At 42.9% G+C, this 5,878-nt stretch overlaps 1 non-coding gene across 1 annotated transcript; it reads right to left on the reverse strand.

Moving 5' to 3' along the window:
• Positions 1-594: 594 nt before the first annotated feature.
• On the reverse strand, positions 595-696 carry LOC130019492 (U6 spliceosomal RNA). The gene has a single exon (XR_008791817.1). It is a non-coding gene; the product is annotated as a U6 spliceosomal RNA (small nuclear RNA).
• Between the last annotated feature and the right edge of the window lie 5,182 nt (positions 697-5,878).

Raw genomic sequence — 5,878 nt, forward strand, 5'->3', positions numbered from 1 at the left:
AGTTATAAAACTTGTTATTTCTGGTTGTGTCATCTAGGCTATTTTCTTCACTCACTACACCTGGTGGGTTTCTGTGTTGCTTCACCATTGTGACCTGTGCAGCTTGAACTTTCATGCTGACTGTTACTATTGTGTTTTTGGTGTAATATTAATTGAAGTAGGGGCTAATGAGTTGTTAACCTAATAAGTTTTGGTGATCAGGATGCCAGAGTGAAAGTTCCAGATAGGAGGCTAATTTATGTTTTTTATGGGACATGGAGGGGAGGATTAACTCTAACATCGCCGCGGCTCCAAACACCACACCAATGGGGCCTCTGACCTAGATTAGGAGAAATTGGATCCTTGCAGCTAAGTCCTACCCGAGTGGTGCCCTACCTGGATTGTTGTCCCTTTTCCCTGCCCGCCTCTTTTTTCATATTCTCAGTTCTGTAATCCTTTGTCAGAGGCTTGCTTTCATTTGATGGTACATTTTAAAATTAGTTTCTCTATATATCATAGGTGAGTAAGATCAGTTGGTATTTTTTCTCCCTTTGGCTTATTTGCCTTGACATGATATCCTCCAGTTCTATCCAAATTGCAGCAAAGTGCATGATATCAAAATGTGAATGCTGCACAAGTTTGTGTGTCATCCTTGCACAGAGACAATGCTTATCTTTTCTGTGTCATTTTAGTTTTATTTGTACTATGGTAGAAAGATCAAATTAAATAAACTAAATTATGAAATATACTAAATTAATACTGTATTTTATTTTTTGCTTTTTGGGTCACACCTGGCATTGCACAGGGGTTACTCCTGGCTCATGCACTCAAGAATTACTCCTGGCCGTGCTTAGGGGACCATATGGGATTCTGGTAATCGAACCTGGGTTGGCCGCATACAAGGCAAATGACCTACCTGCTGTGCTATTACTCCTTCCCCTAATACTGTATTTTAAAAGCAAAAACTTCCAACATTAGGAAAATTTATACATAGTCATGAGTCCTTAGAAGGACCTACAATAAAATGGTAATTATGATTATATCTGGACAATAGATAATTTTCATTATCTATTTGCATGTTCTTTTCCCTACTTTCTTTCCTATTTTTCATTATGAATTTATTTCTCATACAAGGTAATTGAAGTCATCTATAAACCATTTATCTCAATCTAAATATAGGAAAATTCCTATCTAAGTTTGAACCTCAGCACCACATGGCCCCCAAGCATCACTGGTTATAGCCCTGGATATTCCTAAGCAATGCAAGTGGCTCTGGTGATCCCTAGCATTGAGCACTACAGGGTCCAGAAAGCATAATATTCTGTTTGTTGGCTGAGAATTGCCATGCATTCATCTTCCTCCCATACCACTGAACATTGGTCAGGAGTTTTTCCTTGAAACATAATCCACCACTTATCAATTCTGTAAGAATTGATAAATTATCACATGTAGTTAACAGTTCAGCACTGTTCCTGATGTACCTCAACTTCACTCTTTCTCTTTCCAAGTAGAAACTTTTTCTTGTGTCATGGTTCAATGCCTCTATGATAGTAATTTTTCTTTTCTTTCTCTGTCTCTGTCTCTCTCCCCCCTCCCCTTTTGGACATTGCGTTTTACAGTACAGATAGTGAAAACTTATCATGTATATCCCTTTGCCTACTTTTAACACTCAGTTCTTGTCCAGTGTGATCATTTCCAGCTATTGTTGTCATCTTGATCCCTTCTATAGCTTACCTACTCTCTTCCCCTCACACATTTGTGATTGATTCCACACACTGACCAGTCTTCCTAGACCCTGTTTTCCCTGACCATGGATAAATCTTCTACTATATATATTTTTATATGCCACAAATGAGTGCAGTAATTCTATATCTGTCCCTTTTTTCTGACTTATTTTACTCAGCATGACACTCTTTACTTTTAGGCAAATATCATCACCTCATTTTCCTAACAGATGAGCTGTATTCTACTGTGTGGATATGTCATAGTTTCTTTAACCATTCATCTGTTCTAGGGCACTAAGATTGTTTCCAGATTCTGGCTATTGTGAATTGTGCTGCATTGAACACAGGAGTGCATATGATGTTTCTGCTGTGTGCTTTTGGGTTCCCAGATTATATTCCCAGAAGTGGTATTGCTGGTTGAAATGGGAGCTCAATTTATAGTTTTTTGAGGAATGTCCATATTGTTTTCCAAAAAAGGCTGGACCAGTCAGCATTCCCACCAACAATGAAGGAGAGTCACTTTATCCACATCCATGCCAACACTGGTTGTTTTTATTCTTTTGGATGTGTGCCAGTCTCTGTGGTGTGAGATGATATACATTGTCATTTTGATTTGCATTTCCCTGATGATTAGCAATGAAGTACATTTTTTTCATGCGCCTTTTGGCCATACAAATCTTCTTTAAGAAAGTTTCTGTTAATTTCATCGCCCCATTTTTTGATGAAGTTGGATGCTTTTTTTCTTGTAAAGTTCAACCAGTGCCTTGTATATGTTTGATATTAACCCCTAGTCAGAAGGTTTATGGGTTAATAACCTTTTCCATTCTGAAGGCTGTCTTTGTATCTTGGTAACTATTTCTTTTGAGGTGCAGAAGCTTCTTAGTTTAATGTTTCATTTCATTTTTCATTTCATCATCCTGTTATTCGTCGATTGCCTCGAGCAGGCCCCAGTAACGTCTCTTTCATCCTAGCCCTGATATTATATTCAAGGCTCTTTAGGGGAAAGAGACCCATCATTGTTACTGGTATTTGGCATATTTGGTACGCCACGGGGGGTTTGCCAGACTCTGCCCTGTGGGCAGGCTACATTCGATAGCCTGCAAGTTTGTCCAAATTTGGAATGAGACAATAAGAAGTCATTAAAAAAAGTTGCGGCCGCGCGGTTCCGGGATCTGGATTTTATAGTCTCTGAGTCTTGGCCGCTGATGGGATTACACGGCGCCAGGGGGCCAGGTGGTGGGTGTGACCCCCGCCTACTGGAATTTGGAGGATCTGGGTGGAAGATGCTCGACTCCGATCCGAGTAGGCTTGGAGGTCTCGGCCCCGGAACCCGCGTGGCTTTGTCCCTCTGCCAGTACCTTCATGTATGCGGAGAGTGGTCTCAGCATGGTGGTGGCTGGTCCTGGAGGTCTTCGGCTGCTGGAGCCCTGGTCGGGGTGGAGAGGAAAGCTCAACCCGCTCCCCTCCAAGGGGCCCCGGGAAGGAACACCCAGGCGCGGGGCAGAAGACTGCACTGTTCTCGTCTGGGATCTGGATTTTATAGTCTCTGAGTCTTGGCCAAGACGGTTCCGGGGCCGAGACCTCCAAGCCTACTCGGATTGGAGTCGAGCATCTTCCACCCAGATCCTCCAAATTCCAGTAGGCGGGGGTCACACCCACCACCTGGTGCCGTGTAATCCCATCAGCGGCCAAGACTCAGAGACTATAAAATCCAGATCCCGGACGAGAACAGTGCAGTCTTCTGCCCCCGCGCCTGGGTGTTCCTTCCCGGGGCCCCTTGGAGGGGAGCGGGTTGAGCTTTCCTCTCCGCCCCGACCAGGGCTCCAGCAGCCGAAGACCTCCAGGACCAGCCACCACCATGCTGAGACCACTCTCCGCATACATGAAGGTACTGGCAGAGGGACAAAGCCACGCGGGTTCCGGGGCCGAGACCTCCAAGCCTACTCGGATCGGAGTCGAGCATCTTCCACCCAGATCCTCCAAATTCCAGTAGGCGGGGGTCACACCCACCACCTGGCCCCCTGGTGCCGTGTAATCCCATCAGCGGCCAAGACTCAGAGACTATAGTTTAATGTAGTCCCGTTTATCTTTGCTTCCACTTGCTCGGTCAGTGGTGTTTCATCCTTAAAGATGCCTTTATCTTCAATATCATGGAGGGTTTTGCCTACCTTTTCTTCCATGTACTTTATGGATTCTGGTCTGATGCTGAGATCTGTAACCCATTTTGATCTGACTTTTTTGTATGGCATTAGATAGAGATTTGAGGTTTTTTTTTTTTTTGCATGTACTGTCCAGTTTTGCCAGATCACTTGCTAAAGAGGCTTTCTTTCCTTGGTCCATTTCATATTTCTTGCCCACTTATCAAAGATTAAATGATCATATATTTGAGGGTGTACATCAGGGTAATCAATGATATTTCATTGGCCTGTGGGTATGTTTTTTAGTTTGTTTGTTTTATTAGTGAAACACCATGAGGTACAGTTGTAGACTTACAAGTTGTTGTGCTTGGGTTTCAGTTATACAATGATCGAGTACCCATCCCACCACCAGTGCCCATTCCCCACCCCCATCGATCCCAGTATCCCTCCCACCCCCATCCCCCATCCCACCCTGGCTCTGTGGCAGGGCACTCCCTTTTGTTCTATCTCTCCCTTTGGGGCCATGGTCTGAAGAAGAGACATTGGATGGCAATCATGTTCGGTCCATAGATTACTTTCAGCAGGCATCTCCCATCCTGGGCAGATCTTGCCAGCACCCTTTATTTGGTACTCCCTTCTCTATCTGAGCTGCCTTTACCCATAGAGTGTGCAGCTGGCCTCTAAGCCATGGAGTAATCCTCCTGGTACTGATCTCGGCTATTCTTGGGTATTAAATCTCCTATTTTTTTACTTTATGTCCCCCAGATGAATGCAATCTTTTTATGTCTATCCCTCTCTTTCTGACTCATTTCGCTTAGCATGATACTTTCCATGTGGTACCACTTGTATGTAAATTTTATGACTTCATTTTTTCTAACTGCTATATAGTACTCCATTGTGTAGATGTACCAAAGTTTCTTTAATCGGTCATCTGTTCTTGGGCACTCAGGTTTTTTCCATATTCTAGCTATTGTAAAGACTGCTGCAATGAACAAACAAGTGCAGATGTCACTTCGACTATACTTTTTAGCCTCTCCGGGGTATATTCCCAGGAGTGGTATTGCTGGGTCAAATGGGAGCTTAATTTCTAATTTTTTGAGAGTCGTCTATACTATTTTCCAAAAGGGTTGAACCATTCAGCATTCCTACCAGCAGTGAAGGAGGGTCCCTTTCTCGCCCCATCCGTGCCAACACAGGTTGCTTTTGTTCTTTTGAATGTGGGCCAGTCTCTGCGGTGTGAAATGATATCTCATTGTTGTTTTGATCTGCATCTCTCTAAATGATTAGTGATGTAGAGCATTTTCTCATGTGCCTTTTAGCCATTCGGATTTCTTCTTTGAGAAAATCTCTGTTCGTTTCGTTGCCCCACTTTTTGATGGGGTTGGATGACTGTACAAATTCAACATGATCCCTATTAGGATACCCATGACATTCTTCAAAGAAATGGAGCAAACACTCCTGAAATTTATATGGAACAATAATCCCCCTAGAATAGCTAAAGCAGTTCTTGGGAAAAAGAAAATGGGAGGAATTAACCTCCCAAACCTCAAACTCTACTACAAACAGTAATAACTAAAACAGCATGGTACTGGAAAAAAAGGCAGAGCTGCAGACCTATGGAACAGGGTTGAATATACTGACATCTCCCCTCAAACATATGATCATCTAATCTTTGATAAAGGGGCAAGAAATGCGAAGTGGAGTAAGGAGAGCCTTTTTAACAAACGGTGCTGGCAAATCTGGATGACTACATGCAAAAATCTGGGCTTAGATCCCTGCCTAACACCATGTACAAAAGTAAGATCAAAATGAATTAAAGACCTCAACATCAGATCGGAATCCATAAGGTACATTGAAGACAAAATTGGCAAAACCCTCCATGGCATTGAAGCTAATGGTATCTTCAAAGATGTCACGCTACTGGCCAAGCAAGTGAAAACAGAGATAGACAAATGGGACTATCTTAAACTAAGAAGCTTCTGCAACTCAAAAGAAACAGTGACCAAAATACAAAGACAATCTACAGAATGGGAAAGG

Source organism: Sorex fumeus, unplaced genomic scaffold (assembly GCF_029834395.1).
Source record: "Sorex fumeus unplaced genomic scaffold, SorFum_2.1 ptg000008l, whole genome shotgun sequence".
Classification (NCBI taxonomy): domain Eukaryota; kingdom Metazoa; phylum Chordata; class Mammalia; order Eulipotyphla; family Soricidae; genus Sorex; species Sorex fumeus.